This window comes from Mustela lutreola, chromosome 2 (assembly GCF_030435805.1).
Source record: "Mustela lutreola isolate mMusLut2 chromosome 2, mMusLut2.pri, whole genome shotgun sequence".
NCBI lineage: Eukaryota > Metazoa > Chordata > Mammalia > Carnivora > Mustelidae > Mustela > Mustela lutreola.
The window spans coordinates 122,773,850-122,791,125 of record NC_081291.1 but is presented as its reverse complement, the minus strand read 5'-3'; the positions used below and the strand labels follow the sequence as shown (position 1 = coordinate 122,791,125).

The 17,276-nt window shown below is 38.9% G+C and overlaps 1 protein-coding gene across 1 annotated transcript in view; it reads left to right on the top strand.

The window, feature by feature from the left end:
- Window positions 1–853: 853 nt before the first annotated feature.
- Window positions 854–17,276, top strand: part of KCNMB2 (potassium calcium-activated channel subfamily M regulatory beta subunit 2) — a 232,923-nt gene continuing 216,500 nt past the window's right edge. Inside the window, exon 1 of the mRNA XM_059163425.1 lies at window positions 854–1,273. The gene's annotated coding sequence lies outside the window, so the exon portion shown is untranslated. The remainder of the gene's footprint in view (window positions 1,274–17,276) is intronic.

Genomic DNA, 17,276 nt, shown 5'->3' with positions numbered 1-17,276 from the left:
AGGTTTTGTGTGCTCATTAATCACTCCCAAGTTTAAATTCCATAAATTTAAATTTAAACTATACATTTCAGTCCCTATTCCATCTGCCACCCTTCCTCAGCCCCTCTGCGGGAGCGACCACTCAGTTTCCATAGCAACTACTACATAACTATTGCTCCTGGGATAGCAGGAGGGGTGAAAGAACAGTAGGGGAAAAAGTACAAAATCTGGGTATTTGAAGCAGAACACATTCTCTACATTAGTGTGAACTACCAAGAACTTTTTTCTGTCCCCTATTTGGAAAAGTACTTAGCAACTTGCCTGAGTAGCACTTCCAGCCTCATCTCTGACCAGTGGTAAGAAATCCTTCTTCCATCTTCCATGGTCATGACTGCCTAGCATGGATCGCCCCCTCCCCTTCCACCCACCTTTAGTTCTCTGCACTTTGTCAGCAGGGCACACACGATTGCTACAAAGTGGACCACAAAGCTCTATAAGCATGAAATAATGAATGTGTCCATTAATCCACTCAGCCCATTTGATACATCATTTGAGATTTTGCATACAGGCATACTCTGAATCCTACCTCAGTAATCATAAGGAACGTTTTCTTACCGGGATTGATTCTCTTGTCTAACTCCAGAGAACACTCATTTTTGTAACTGGGGAGAGCAGGAGTCCCTTGTTGGGAGTGGAAGAATTGTCTGGGGAGCCCTAAAGTGTTTATTCCCAACTTCAGTTTCCACGGAAAAATACCATTTGCACAAGGAATTCTTCCTCCTGTAGTTGTAGAGGATCTGGAAATCCGATCCAGTAGGCAGGGTGGTGTCCGCCTCTGTCTCCTAAGGAAGTCTGAGCCCTCTCTCCCTTTTTAATATGAGAATTCGAAAGCAGTGGGAAGTGATGTTGGACCTATCACAGCATTGCTAACAGACAGCCTATTACAGTATTTAATAAAAACAGAAACAGCATGCCTATCATAGGCTAATAAATTCTACCTCCTGCACGCTTTAAAAACAGTATGAAGCAGCTTTAACGGAGCTTCTGATAACTAATTTCAAGCATGGCTGTCTAGCGTGCCTGTCACTCCTATTGTCCTCCCAAACTCTTTCAGACATTTTGAGCAGAGAGTATTAAAGCTATGAGTTAGCAAGGGTTGTGACATTAATGGTCCAGAAAGGCTTTAGGCACGCGAGGCAATGATGATTACCGGTGGCTACTTGGAGGACTGCACTGGATCGCTGTCATTAAAAATTAAGCGTGGCTTTTGAGGAAGATGTGACAACTACCGGAGGTAGGATTTGCATGTAAAACAAAGGAATCTGTTGCTGTTTCGGGCTTTTGTTTGCTGTGTGCCTTGTGGGTTGTGAATTGCAGGCAGGTGCGGAGTGAGAGCAGGAAGGGGAGAGAGGGGAGTGGGGGACAGATCAGCTTAAAGCAAAACACAGTGGATAGTATTATATTTTATGGCAGAAATGCCTCGAGGACAAACTGGCTCCAGGCTCGTAGCCTGCTGAGTGTGCATTCCACGTTGCTTTTCCCTTGGAGTAGAATGCTTAGAGGTCACGGAAAAAACAGTTTGCTTCTTATCTGTGGTGCCAGCTGGGCTGTTGGTGGGGTTGGGTGAAGACTTTGTAGGTGGGAAGCATAAAGGTCTAAGAAAATTTAAGAAGAGGAAGTGGTCGTTAAGACTTGAAACCTGTTAGATAAATATTTTATTCTCATGGTCAACGCGCTTTGATAGCCAGAGTCTAATTTTTAAAGGGGGAAATTGAAAGATTACAACGAATTTCCTTGATAAAGAAGTACTTCAGATTTCATTTATTATCAAAGAAAATTGGGTACCTTCGTCCATTTTGCATATTGAAAGGCTGATCCACACTGTTTGTATTAACGGTTTTGTTAAAGCAGAGCAGGAGTTTTAGATTAAAAGAAGGGGCTTTCTCTCTGTTCCTGCTCCTGCTTTTAGATTAGACTATGGCCAGGCTGCAAATAGAAAGAGTGATTCGTTAGAGGTTATGGACTTGACGTTGTACCTTTTTTTTGCTTCTCCTTTTTTTAATGAATACCATAAAAGCACAATTCTCCTTGAAAGATGAGAGGGCAGTTGGGTTCCAAAGTCGTGCAGCTAACGAGTAGATTTGCAGAGGAACTTACACTGCTTTGTACTTTATTATGGGATTGGTATAGCTTGATCAGAAAAGGCAATGTCTGGAAATCACAAGTTGAGATTTTTAAAGCAAAAATGCAATGGTCAGAAACTAATGTTTCCCCAACTTGACCTATGGTGCAAGTTTCAGCATTTGTCATTGCATATGACCCTCACGAGAAGTGCCAGAAACGTAGTGAGTGAATTTCTCAGTGCTATTGCGTTATTTCCCCTGATGGACTTCCCAGACTCCAAAATGTAAAGATGTTGCTTTAGATTTTGAAAAACCCTAGGTTCTGATGCACTGATTTGATTATAACAAATAATAAAGATTCATTGAATAATTGTATATTTATAAAAGGATGTAATATTCTTCTAAAACTTTGATATTAATGCAGTATTAACCAGGAAAAAAGTGAGAGACAGTTGTGTTATGCTTGTTTTCAGCTAAATATTGGAGTTAAAGCTAAGTAGGGCTTTTTCTCTTGTCTAATGCAGTTGAGTTTGCACACTTGTGAGCGTCTGTATATATACTGCCATTCACAAAGTGAAATCATTGCCCTGTAGGGTATGGCATCTACACTTAAAGTTGTATGTCACATTTTTTCTAATAGTATGATTAGTATTATGGAACCAGACCAACTCTCCTGTCTAGTTGTTTATGTGACCAAGAGTACATGTCCATGAAACGACTGTATAAAATTTCTGATGCAACTGATGACTGTGACATAGTTTTCTGCCTCTATGTGGCCAGTGCAATGTGTGACCTTGACCTTGTAAAGTCCCATCCTCTAGCCAATTGTGCTCACCAGTCCAGAACCCATATATAACGAGAGCTTGTGATACACAAACAGAAATACACACACACACTTTACATGCTGCTGTGAGGAGTTTACAGCTGAATATAATTTCTACTGTTTTCATTAATTATATTGATTTGAAAGAGATTTTCACGGCTCTTGTCTTGCCAATATCTTCTGAATCTAATCTCACCATTTATGTTAGAATCAATCTGTGCCATAAAGTTGTCAACAGGAGAAATTATTTTGCTATCATCATGCTCATAACACTTTACTGATAAACTAAAATAAATTTTCACAATTTTCACAGATTTATGGAAAAATTTGTATATTAAATCTTCAAGGTATATATGTCTAGACTGGACCCCACAATATGAAAAATACAGGGGGAATATGGAATTTATTTTCTTTGTAAGATGTGGGGAAAACCAAACTAAGTAATTTAGTCAAAACAACCTACCTGGTATCACAAACTAATTTCACGACTTCTTTATATTGGTAGATATCAACTAAAGCACTTACACATACTTTTCCCTTTCAGTTTGTGCTATCATCTAGTAGTGAAAAACCAGCAATTCTCCAGCTATCCAAAAAACAAGTCCAGAATCACCCTGGCATAAAAAAAAAAAAAAAATAAGCAAAGCTTTAGTCAGCCTTGTTTTCTCAGTCCCCACGAGGAACACAGCCAACGTATCAGTCACCAAGACACAATTTACCAAGTCCACAATCACCCTTATTCTCTGTCTCTCTCATACACACACACACACACATCATTCTACTTTAGTGGCTGATACTGGACCAAACATTTCTCAAGCTAACACAATCTACTCTTCGATCAGCTTTTTCCTCTTCTCAAAAGATGGTAACAAACGAATCTTCCAAAAATAGTCTTGCTATTATATCAAATTTTAAAAGACTGTAATAATGTATATAAAATATAATCCTAGTTTTTATACATATGTGTGTACAAAAAAAAACTAGAGAAAACTATATCAAAATGTTAGAAGTTCTCTTAGTGTGTATTATGGGTGCATTTTATTCTCTTTATTCATTTATAGTTACTAATTTTTTTTTCAAAAACCTGGTATTGTATTAATAGTCACAAGGAGACTTCAACTGTTTTATTTCCTTTTGCGACCAAGTTGCCCTCTCTTCCCCATTATCATGCTTCATATCTTCACTTCAAATTCACCCCAAATTCTAAAGGCATTTGTTGGTCTGAGCAAGATTGGGCAGAAAGGCTATTCTCCTATCAGAGCCTCTTTGTCCTTGGGTTTCTTGATTGGCACTTCACAAAAAACTTGGCATCATCCTCTCTAGTAGACCTCCTAATTCTTAACCCAGTTTTACCAGAAAAGGAGTGAATATGTGCACACGTGTGTTTGCGTGTGTGTGTGTGTAAAATTCTCCCTACTTTGTAGGTAGAGAGTTTTTCAATCTCCTTTGCTGGCTCCTAATTGTCTTCTAAATCTTCAAGTGTTGGAGTGCTCCATGGCTCAACTGGAAATCCCTTTTTTATCTACACTTACTCCCTAAATGACTCCAACCTCATCTCAAGATCTTAGAAACTATCCATAGACAGAGAGCTCACAAATTCTAATCCCAAAGCTGGAATTTTCCCCTATCCTCCAAACTTATAAATTCAACTACCCATATAACATTTCCACATAAATGTCTTATACGCACTTCACACAATATGTTCAAAGCTGAACTTCTGAATTCCCACACAAAATGTCCTCCTTCCCTATTTACCTTTATGTGTAAATGGACACATCACTCTTCCACTTGCTCAGAAGATAAATTCTGGAATCCTCTTTGAATCTTTTCTCCCCGTCACACAGAACAGAAAATTCCATTGCTTCTACCTTCAAACTGTACCTAGAATTTGATTATTATTCCCACTGCTACCACTCTGGGCAAGTCAACACCAACCCTCAGATTATAGCAGTATGCTCACCATTCATTGAGCTTTTGCTTTTGTCTCCCCTGCTTCCACACACACACCTTCTATTCTGTATCCAACACCAGTGGCTGTTTCAGTGTTGAAGTTAAATCATAGTATCTTTTGCTTGAAAGCCTCCAACATCTTCTCATCTGACTACAGATAAGGGCAAGATCCCCACAGTGGTCCACAGGCTATGTGTGATCAGTCCAGGGTTCTTTCCTCACCTCCTTGCTTTCCATTCTCCCTTCAGCCCTTAACTTCAGCCACAGTGGCGTTCTGACTCTTCCTCAAACCTTCCATGTACTCTCAAACCTCAAGGCCTATGTCCACTATCTCGAAAAATTTTCCCTTACACAGCCACATGACTCAGTCTCCCACTTTCTTCAGTTCTTTGCCAAATGTCCCTTGAACAGAGAAGACTTCCCTAAAACTCTTAAATCATACCCTCTGGCATGCTTCCTATTCCAAGTCACTGCTTTTTCTCCATGTACAAAAACACTATATGTTGTTTTTAATTGTCTGTGTCTCTCCTGCTAGAATGTAAACTCTATGAGAACAGTGACTTTGTTATGTTCCCAGATTTATCTATAGCATCAGTTGTCAAATGAATAAACTGATGAATATAGGAACTGAATGTTCGTCCCCATCAAAACCCATCAGTAACATTAGGCTCCAAGCATAAGTTTATCAACCTGAGGGTCAAAGCTGTGTCAAAATGCCCTGTTGCTTTTTCCAAAGAGAAAGATATTGAACACCTTGAGGAAAGTCAAGGAGATTTATCAAGATGATTTTCTTTCTCCTCTCTACACAGGAGGGAAAAAAATATCACATCACTGATTCCAATCTATGTCAAAGCAAATAAAAATTCAATTTGCCTGAATTTGATCTTATCCAAAGATGACTTCTTTTTCAAAAAGACATCTCACAGATCTGTACAAATAACTACGGACATAAACCTGCTCTGTATTTTTTCTTCTCTCTGTTAGGGACGAGAGAAGGGATGGCAAAACCAGGTTGGAAGATACAACTGGGCTGAATACCCCTTTCTGAGCATATAAGCCCCAGTAATTTATTTGGCTAGAGGAATCAACTAACAATAACTAACAATAATACTAGTCATTTACATTCCATTTATTGCTCTCAAAATCAGGATGGTTAGTTTCATGGTCTTGTTAATCGTGAACTCTCTAACATTCATTAAAGTACATGTCTTCAAATAATTAAGGTATAATTAAATAATCTTATTGTCCAAATTGGTTACAAATAATAGAGTCCAATATTTCTAGAAGGTTCCATAGTCTAGAAAGGAAGTGTGATGTGAAAAAGACACAACGTCTAAGACAAGCACAAGCTGTAGGAAAAGATAGGCTTGATCTGACTCTCAACTTCTCTACTTCATATTTATGTGACTAGGGGCAAATTTTAAAAATCTTACAGTTCAGTTACCTCACGGGTACCTCTTTGGGTTAGAGATTAAATGTGATCATGTGAATCAGTTGCCTTGTTAGAGTACTTGGCACAGAGGAGATGCTTAAAAAGTAATAGTGTCCTTATTGTTATTGTCATTTTATCCTCACAGTATGCCTGAATCCTAGATACCATACTTAACCATTGAACAGCTAGGAAAACTAAGATGTAAAAGTTACTCAAACTCCGCAAGGTCAAAGAACTAGTAAACTATCGAAATTTCCTCTCCCTTCAGCCATAGAGACTCCTCACAGATAGAATGACAGACTAACCTTCTTTAACGTATCTAGTGACTAAAGGCTGCCAGTGATTAGAGGAATTTTTTTTAAAAGACAGAATCTGAAGAAAAGATTTTTCTTTCCTTTACAAACAATGTATTGTTTATACAGGGTGCTGCCAAACAAAAATGAGACTTAAACTCCTGTCAAACAAGTTACATGAACACTAATTTACTAAGAAAACCTCAGTCTTTAGACATGCAGTCTAAGGGAGTGCTGGAACCCCAGCTTCACAGCCCTGAACACTGAATCCCACTTCTGCCCATTGCCAGTTGTCAAAACCTCCCTGAGCCTCCTCTGCTTCAGCAGAAACATAGGTAGTAATAGTACATTTTTCATGGGGTTGTGAGGATTAAATGGGATAGTCTGTGCATAGCTGTTAGCACCATGTGTGTGCATAACACATAGTATCTATTGTAGATGAAACTTTTAAAAATATATATATATTATTTATGTAACATAATTTATATAATATATGTTATTATAGATGTTATATATATATTTATATATTATATATCATACCACTGAGAGATTTAATTTCAAGTAAGTCCTTTAGGTCTTATTTCTTGGCATTGCATACTGCTAAAGTCATCTAGAAATATTTAAGAACCACGTACGCATTAAGGTATCACATAAAACTCAAGGTGTTTGAGTACCTAGCCAGCACCAGAAACAGAATTTCTGGAAATGTTTCACATTTGTTCATTTCTGAATAGATCCAAAATGCAAGAAGCAATCCTGGAAACATCAAGAAAATATCAGCTTTTCTAAGATACCAAACCCAATTTTACAGATTTGTGTTTAAAGAACCTTATCTGACGTGCCTGAGTTGGGGGGCTCAGTCAATTAAGTGTCTGTCTTCAGTTCAGGTCATGATCCGAGAGTCCTGGACTCTAGCCCCACATCAGGCTTCTTGGTCAGTGGAGAATCTGCTTCTCACTTTGCCTGCTGCTTCCCCTGCTTGCATGCACTCTCCCTCTGTCAAATTAATAAAATCTTAAAAAAAAAAAAAAGAACTTCATCTGAGTGCCTCCCCTTAGCTCTGTCAGGCTCCATTTTCAATATCTCCTGTTTCCACTCCAACTGTGGCTACCTGGGCTTTATTATTTCTAAACTGATCTGATGAACACATCATGTAATAGGACTTCAGTGTGAGACATGCATGAAATTGGCAATTACCACCGTCAGTTATTCTAGATTTAACATTACCAATTTCTTAGTGCAAAGGAATTCAATTTCCTTTCATTGCCTAATAAAAATTAGCACTTCCAATTAAACTATTGGAAGACATTCTCAAATACGAACCTACTACATAAGCGAAATTTTCTTTTATCAGTTCTGAACGTCATCTGACACCAAACAACTTCTCCAATTTCAGATTCTTGAAGGTCGGTTTGTATCACTAATGAACACATTTGTGCATTTGCGTTTCCTTCAATATTTTGTCATTCCTCAAATTCACCTCTGTAAGTGCAACTGGTCCCAAGAGTAGTGCCTCTCTCCAACAGCGTGGGTGTGCCACTGTCATAAAAATGTCACAGATATTCAAGGTTTGATTTTTTGTTTTAAATCTTCACAGGCTATCGCTCCTTTTTGCTCTAAGAATATTCTGCACATGGTTCTGCCATGGCCCTTAGCACACTGTGCCATGCTCTAATCTAATTTGCTCCCCTCTTCCCCAGTAAAATTTTAAGTCCCTGCAGGTTAAGGACTGGGTCATAGTCATCTCAGTACTTCCAGGGCCTGGCAGAGTCCTTAGCAAGTAGCTGATGCTCTATAAGTATTCTTGAATAAATGAATGAATAAGGTCTATCCTAGATTTCTTAGTGTCTAGTTTGACCTAAGGAGGGTAAATGACCAAGTGGATAGATAAATCCTGCACCTCAGAAAGGAGTGGGCATGGAACTATTTTCTAATGAGATAGCCCTGGCCCTGCCCTGTGCTTGCTAACTTCTCCTCTCTTCATATTCTCCAGCTTTTATTTTCTTTGTTTCCCCACCCCTCCTTCGCACCTCTGTCGGCCCACAGCTGCTACCCTGGCTTTCTCAAGAGTGTGGTGGAGCCTTTCATTTGAAGCCAACTTCAAGTCTGACAGCCTCAGACAGCAAACACCTAAACCCCCTCCTCATCAAAGCCGGGGTGACAGATGAGCCTGGGTGAGAATTTCAGCTCAGGGGGAGGGGAAAAATAAATCAGCTGTCAAAATGTCAAGACTGCTGACTTCCTGGGAAAGAGAGAGAAGATGCTTATACCACCAGACAGCAGGGCTTTGCTTTACATTTGCCAGCATTTGTACTAAATAGGGAAAATGTCAGATGAATCCCACGTGCAGGTTCCTTGTCACTTTGGTGTTTTCCTGAGTGTGAAATTAAACCTCCAGAATGTTTTGGACATGGAAGCTCATTTTCGGTTTTCAACAAATCCATTCGATGTGTAAATAAGAATAGTTAGGCAAGTAGTAAAATATACAACTCATTTTTAAAGTATAATTTCTAGCCCAGATAATTAGTTTGTAAACTCCTTGAGAGCTGACAAGATATTTTTATAATTCTTACATGAACAGAACTGTATTAAAAATATATGATTTTTTAAAAAATAACTTTTTGATTGATACACACTCTTCTCTTCATCCTATTCCCTGAGGTAGAGTCATAGTACAGAAATCAGGTAAATGACTTATCATTATTTACCAGGCTGCTTGACTGGAGATGTAGGGTCTAGAAACCACACAAATCTTAATTGCACTGAATCCCCTTTGTGCACTCTGGTGCAGACAGGGCTCTTACGGAAGAGGATGGAGAAGTGGGGTTGTGAGCTCTGATGTTGCCTGTTTATCCATAGAATTTTATTGTTCGTAGACATCTCTGTCATTGGAAATAATATATAAAACCAATCCACGTAGGTAGCCTTCTACCAAAGGAGGATTCAATTTGGACTTTGTCAAAATAAAGCCCTTAGAAGACTACATGTGTCTGGGGAATTCCATTGTACTTTGTGACATAGTTTAGGATTTTAAAAATAATGAGTTTGGTTAGACTTTTTTTTTTAAGTCTTTTAATTATTATATTTTTCACTGGAAAGCTAGCAAAGGTCAAGTATCTGATGCCATAAATCTTATCTACAAAACTAAACTCTCTTTCAAAATGAAACTCTTAGGAAGTTAAAAAAAAAAAAATGGCAATTCAAATGCAAATCTAGAATCTTTGTTTTTTTCTCCTAGATGCAGAGGTTCATTCTGGCTGTGCTACATACAGCACTTTATGAGGTTGAGAGAAGCACTTGGTAAATCTTTTTTTTTTTTTTTAAGAATTTATTTATTTGAGAGAGAGAGAGCATGAGCAGGGGGAGGGGAGGGGGAGAAGACTCCCCACTGAACAGGAGCCCAGTGATGTTGGGGTCCATCCTAGGACCTCAAGATCATGACCTGAACCAAAGGCAGATACTTAACCATCTACTAACTGAGCCACCCAGGCATCCCACACTTGGTAAATCTTGCCCATGAGATAATTCTTGAATGTTCTGAGTTTGGTTTTGTACAATCATTTGAAAACTTCTGACCATGTGAAGTATTTGTAGCTCCATCAAACTGAACTGGAATTTCCTCAGAGGGATTCTATTCCTGTAGTAAATCTGGAGCCACTGGTTGTCTTTGGATTTTTTTTTTTTTTCATTTCCTGGTATATTCCAAATGAAGAAATTAAGGGGGGAAAATACAACCTGACATCTGGGAGACAATAATTCCTAACTTTAGAGGCAAAACTCTAACAGGATTGATCCAGTTTCTTCCTCTCTGTGGGAATAACCAATGACTGCTTTAACCTCACTTCCTAGCAGTTTTATTTGATCCTGTGTAGTGCTTGGCAACAGTCATGTGGGGGCTTCTGTGTAGACAACTCAAGGTAACTATTTGCTTTAAAAACATAAAAATAGAACAGTACAGGACACAATTCTCTGTCGGAATGAATAAAAAAAAAAAAAGTCGAGGAGGGAAAGTTCATATCTAAAGGAGAAGGAAGGCTTAGATAATATGTTACCAAATTTGAGAAAATCTCTTTGGATGTATAAAAGATAACAATAGCCATGGTAAATAGAATGTCTGTTACAGAGGATCCTGGATGGCTCAGTCGGTTAAGCATCTGTCTTTGGTTCAAGTTGTGATCTTGGGGTCCTGGGATCAAGACCCATGGACCAGCTCTGTGCTCTGTGGGGAGTCTGCTCCTCTCTCTGCCTGCCACTTCCCCTGCTTGTGCTCACTCTCTATCAAATAAATAAATAAAACATTAAAAAAAAAAGTAAACAAAGAATGCCTATTACAGCCTGCTTTTCAGTCTTCTAGGCCTATTTCCCCCTGACAAGTGGATCTAGTGTCTGCTGAAGTGAAACTGTTAAAAAAATGGTATAAAAATAGGAGATATGCTCTGATGTATATGCCTATAGGAAAAGTTGCCTTGCATGTAATTTTGATTTCATATGGTATTTAGCTTGTTTACTGGAAGAAAATTCTTACGCTAGACTGATGTGCTCAATTGTCCACATTAAAAAATCTATATCTATTCTCCATTTTGCTAGCCTTTAATTGATCAGTCCTCATTCCATGTCTGCATTCATTCAATTACTCATTCATTTATTCAATGAGTATTTACTGAGTATCCACTATGGAGTAGGCACTATGATGGGCATTGAGGTCACAATGCTAAGCCAACTCACAAATGACCCCATCCCCAACCATGGAAGCTACAGTCCTGGATCAGAAAGATATTTTTCTAATGGTCAGTCGAATAAATGTAAAATTACAAATGTAATAAGTGGTAAGAGATTAATTAGAGACATTAGTGCAGTCAAGAATGTCAGGGAAAGTGTCTCTGAAGTAGAAAGGACTAAGATGCTAAATGAAGAAGCATGAAAATGAAAAAAAGAAAGAGAAAGAAAAAGCAAGTGTAAAAGCAGCAGGAATTAGAGGAAAAGCTTTCTGGGCAGGGAAAAAGCACATGCAAGGCGGAAGTATGGCATCGTCACTTATTCAGTGTTTATCGAGTGTCACACCTATAGTGGAAAAGGGTGGGCGGCGGTGGGAGAGGGTGGGAATTTCCTGCTCTGATGGGGCTGGCACTCTAGTGAAAGACATCAGGTTTTGTTTGTTTGTTTGTTTGTTTGTTTTTTAATTAATGAATGATGAGTGCCTGGGTAGCTCAGTCATCAAGTTTCCTTCTTCAGCTCAGGTCATGATCCCAGGATCCTGGCTGGGCTCAAGCCAGCATCAGGCTCCCGGCTCAGCGGGAAGCCTGCTTTTTCTTCTCCCACTCCCCCTGCTTCTGTTCCCTCTCTTGCCATCTCTCTGTCTCTGTCAAATAAACAAATAAAATCTAAATAAATAAATAAAGTTAATGAATGAGATAAAAAGGAAGCCTGTTACAGAGAGTAAATGGGAACTATCCTCTGAGAAAGGGCCAGTGTGGCTAGAGAGCGGGATCAAGCAGCATGTGGTTAAAGATGAGGCTGAAGAGGCAAAAAAGCATCTGGCTAGGTGAGCCCTTACAGGTCCTGTGAAGAAGTTTGCTTGTTATGTGAAGAGCAATGGAAGTCATCCATGGTTTAAGCATGAGGTTGAGAAGATATCTGTGCTTTGCAAAGGTATCTCTGCCATTGTTCTGCTGCAATGTGGTGATCAAAATGGAGGTGAGCAAATGGATACAGAGAGGTTAATGAAAAGGCTACTGTAATAATGCAGATGAAGGTAGCTTAGACTGGGTGGCAGTGAAATGGCAGACAAGTGGCCATTTGGAGGAGCCATGTTCAAGAAGTCCTATTAGAGAGTTAGTGATGGGCTAAATCTGAGAGGATGTGGGTAAGGAAGAAGGAGGTGTCAAGGAGAAGTTTAGATTTCTGGCTTGAGTAACTGGATAGATGGTGAGGTTATGAACCCTCAAACATGACTAGAGTTCTCTTTGATCAAAAAACATCTTGAAATTGTAGTCTATATTTACACTTCCAATTCCTTGCTCTCCATCTTTTTAAAACACTGGTGTATGAATTCTGACAATATTGGATTCCTATGATTGCAGAAAAAGTCACCAAATTTGGCTTGTCACAACCCTCATGACCCTCAATCATTCTATATATATTTATATATATGATATATGATACATATACGATATATATATGATACACACACAGAGAATGATTGGACTTTTTTTCTTGAAATCCTCTCTCTCCTTGATTTTAATTGTGTTTCATTTCCCAGGTGCCTCCCTACTTTACAGTTCTTTCCTATCTTTCCTCTTTGCTAGATCCTCTTTTTCCTTTCTTGATTTTTTGTTATACTTTTCAGTAATTGAAAATACTGTGTCAGGTGCCTGGATGGCTCAATCCATTAAGCATCCACCTTCAGTTGAAGTTATCATGCCGGGGTCCTGCAATGGAGCCTTGCATCAGGTTCCCTGCTCAACAAGGAGTCTGCCCCTTTCTCTCCATCTGCTCCTCCCCCTGCTCATCTTCTCTCTCCCAAATAAAATCTTAAAAAAGAAAAAAAAAAAATGTCTCTACTTTCATCACAAACCATCTCTTCAATTGTGGTCTTGCTCCCCAACCCAAATCCCACATTGCCTGCTACCTAGTAGACATTTCCCTATGGCTGTTGTCTTCACTTCCAAACTCACTTGGCAGAAATGAACTTATGGTAAGACCTAATAAGTCTACTCTGCCTCGGGTTTTTATTCATTGGGCTACTAACAGCCCAGCCTCTAAAGCCAACTATTCTTTGAATCCTTCCCCAACTATAACCCAAGTGCCTGAGTCCTATCAAGTCTTCCTTCAAAAATCTTATGTGTCTGCATCTTTATTCCTCTCTATACAAATAAACCCCCTTTGTTCTTATACCTTGGTTGTTACGATAATTTGCTTGCCAACTTCCTTGCCCCTAGTCTGAATTTTTTTTTTTTTTTTAAGTGCTATCCTTAAATTTCTGGCATAAGAATTACCTGGGGAGGTTTTGAAAATATCAATTCATGTGGCCTGTATTCAATCAGAATCTTTTTGGGCAAGGCTTGCAACTTTAATAAACACTCTAGCTAGATCTCTCACATATAAATTCTGAAGGAAAAAAAAAAAAACTGTTTTAATATCTTCCCACCCTGTTTTCTCCCTCTAGCCTTTCCCAATGAGTAGGTCCAAAGCATGACCTTGATCATGGAACTTCTGTCATCACAACTCTTCAGTGGCTCTTGCTTAGCCAAGCAAATCAAGCCTTATCCAACAAGATAGGTCATCATAGTCCTCCAAATTTTGGTGTCCAGATAAATTTCCAGCCTAATCTTTACCTCCCTTTTCTCACCTTATATTACAATTGAACTGTACACTTGCCACCCCTCAAACATATCTATCACAACATCCTCATGCCTCTGTCCCTTGGCCCAATGCACTTCAAACACCCAGGAAATGTCTCCCTCCCACTCTTCATTTCCACCTGTCCAAGTCCTACCAACTCTCCAGTGGTTCCTTCTGGATAGAACCTTCTCTCAACTCTTCCCATTTTCCCCTCTTCCTTTCCCTTCATCATCCCCCAAGTTAGAGGGGACCTCTCTGGAGGTTGAGCTCTTTCAGCAGGCTTTACATTTTGCTACTTACTTACCACATAGTCATACACGTACATAATTTTTCTTTTCTTTTTTTTTTTTTAATTCTACTTCCAAATTTCATGAAGAGACACATTTATAAAAAGATGCTTTTATGGAATAGAAAGAAAGTTGACCTAGGTTCAAAAATCCATCTCGTGCATGCCCTTGGGAAAATCATTTAACTTCTCTAAGCTTCATCTCTGTTAAGTGCGTGTCACTTACATTATAGGCTTTGGGTCACTATGAGTTGAGGGGTCTTATAAAAAGCTAAACCATATGAAATTGCTTAGACTCAATTATTTTCACCTACAAAAATCGAAATTTCATTATATCTAACAGTCCTCCTATGTTTTAGTACATTTTCCTTTAAAGTACTATTGTGTCCCACGCTGTGCTTTTCCTCTACTTCATACATCAGCCCCTTTGTGCAATATGTATGTGTATATTTATATAATATTATGTACATATTATATTCATTATATATTCATTATATTCATATAAGTATAATCTTAGAGAGAAAAGAGATCAAGAAAACGTTACACCAATACCAAGTAGACAAACTCTTATCTACCTCCACACTTACTCTTGCCTGTTCCTTTTCAAAGCAGGTGAACAAACAACAATTTTAACAATAAGCTAAAGCAAGCTCTTTTCTAATAAGAAAGTTCCCTTAAATAAAGGTCAGCAGGAAATGTAACAACACTCATTGTCTCTTGTTTATGGTCCTTCGGGGCATGACACAAACTAGCTCAAATTTCTCCCCTGAGCATTACCTTACCTAGAGTTTATCTAACTCACATTATACCTCCCCTGGCTGGGATCTTTTGTCATCAATTAGAACAGCAATGAGACTTTGAAATGCAACTTCTATACAAAGTGTGCACAACTGGACCCTTCCCTTCTGCTGTGTTTCTCTACCGTTGCAATAGTATGGAGAAAAACCTCTTGATCAACTCACCCTAAGGGATCTCTGAGCCTGAGAAAGCCAGTGTTACACTGTTTATAAAAGAACCAGGAATAAATTGATGTTTTGATGTTCCTATTTAGTGTTCACTCTTCAGATTTATAAGTCCAAAGAAAGATTTTTGTCTAATGTTCCTTTTTTTTAAAGATAGTTTGTCCCAACAAAGCATTTTGCTTAAAAGTGTCCTCATAGAGACTATAGGTTCTCTATCACATTCCAGGGGTTAGGAATAAAACAGATGCCACAAGAAAGGTACACAGTGCTTGGGTATTTTCATAGAGAAAGATTACAAATTGAAGCTAAGAAAAGGATAAAGTTCCAAGAAGAAGCATCAGTATTAACAGGGCTCTAATCTACCTCCTTTTTTTCTTCTCTTTGACACTTATGTAGCAGTTCTGTGACATTGAGCAAGTTAATTACCATCTCTGTTCCTCAGTTGCCTCCTAAATAAAACAAGCCCTTCACATGTCACCCAGAGGTAGGTGGCTAGCACAGGGCAGCAAGAAGTATGTTGCCCGTGGTTATGATTAAGGTGGAGGGAGGAGGAAATCATGTCAAATGTTACAGACAGTTCATCTGGGAAGGGCTTTGGGTTTGTGATATCGATCTTACTGATTCATTGGTGAAATGAGAGATTGCTTTCCAAAACAAGGTTAAGCATCAAAATTAAGTTCAATATCATTAAAAGAGCGAGCAGATGGTGAGGAAGCAGGCCATTCTTTAAAAGAATTATTCCTCAAAAAGTGAAGCAAGAGTGAGGGCTGTTGATAAAGAGCCCACAGGGATGCAGGAATGGTCTAGATACCCTTTCTTTTGAGAGGAGGATCCTGAGGGCCTCTTGTGGGTGAATTTGCATCTTACCTCATTTTGTAAGTTACACATAGAATTCACATGGAATTAATCTGAGTCCCACAACTCAGTATAGGGGACATCATCAGAAAATGGAGGTTTTTAAGACCAGAAAACTGAAAAATAAATAAATAAACAAAATAAAAAATAAAATTTAACTTAATTTTAGACTGGAAATTAAATTTAATTTAAGACTGGAAAACTGAAGCTCAAAGACACTAAAAGTCCTGTCCCAAGTCCCACAGCAAGTAATGGCAGAGCCAGGCTTCCAGTTGGCATTTCAGTTCCTCTGACTCCAGACCCCAGGCCACACTGCCTCACCTCACTATGAACAACACAACCATCTCTGCTTCTGGAGACTGTTTCACCTAGACATGGACATTGCCAGAGAGGATTTGGGAGCAACAACCATGGAGAAATAGATGCTTATTTTTGATATGGTCTCTGCTAACAAGACCTTTATTGAGTACTTTGTAAATGATAGGCATTTTACATAATGATATCATCTGTAGCCTGTGAACCCCTAACAAGGTTAAGGCATGATGCCAGGTATTTGCTAAGCATTTTCTCATTTGCAGCTCAGAACAGACCCAAGTGCTCCTGTTACTCCCGTTTTATACTTGAGAAAACTGAGGCTCAGAAAGAATACTGAGTTTGCCCAAGGCAAAACAACTTGTAGGTAGCAAAGCTGGGATTCAAACTGACACCAGACTGACTCCCAAATTTTCAAGCACTATATTTGACACCTGCCGGCCATTTGACATACTTTCTTCTCAGGCGTCTATCTGCATGGGCCCCAGCTGCACAGGTGTGGACTATGAGGTCCTAAGAGGGTCATGCCCAGAGCCCCAGGAAACAGAGGGAAGCACATGACTCATGGGCAAAAGTCTGACCGGGAACAATCTGCTTCCCTGTGGATTAACATCTATCTCTGCTCTCTCTTTACCCACTAAGTAAACCCCTAATGCATGGTGCTGGCCCTCATCCAGATGCTGAGCAACGTTTACGATATAATTCTAAATGGTGACTATGAAAGAATGATTTGACAGTATTCCCCCACATGCTTCCACACTGAGAAGGACAAAAGGGAAGGGAGAGTTAAGCAAATGAGCACAATGTTTTGTAAAGACCTCACATATTTTCCTTAACATCTCATCAAATTATTTTTTTACTTTCCTACAGTCTTATCTTTTGAATAACAAAACCAAAAAAAGTGATTCCATTCTTCTGCC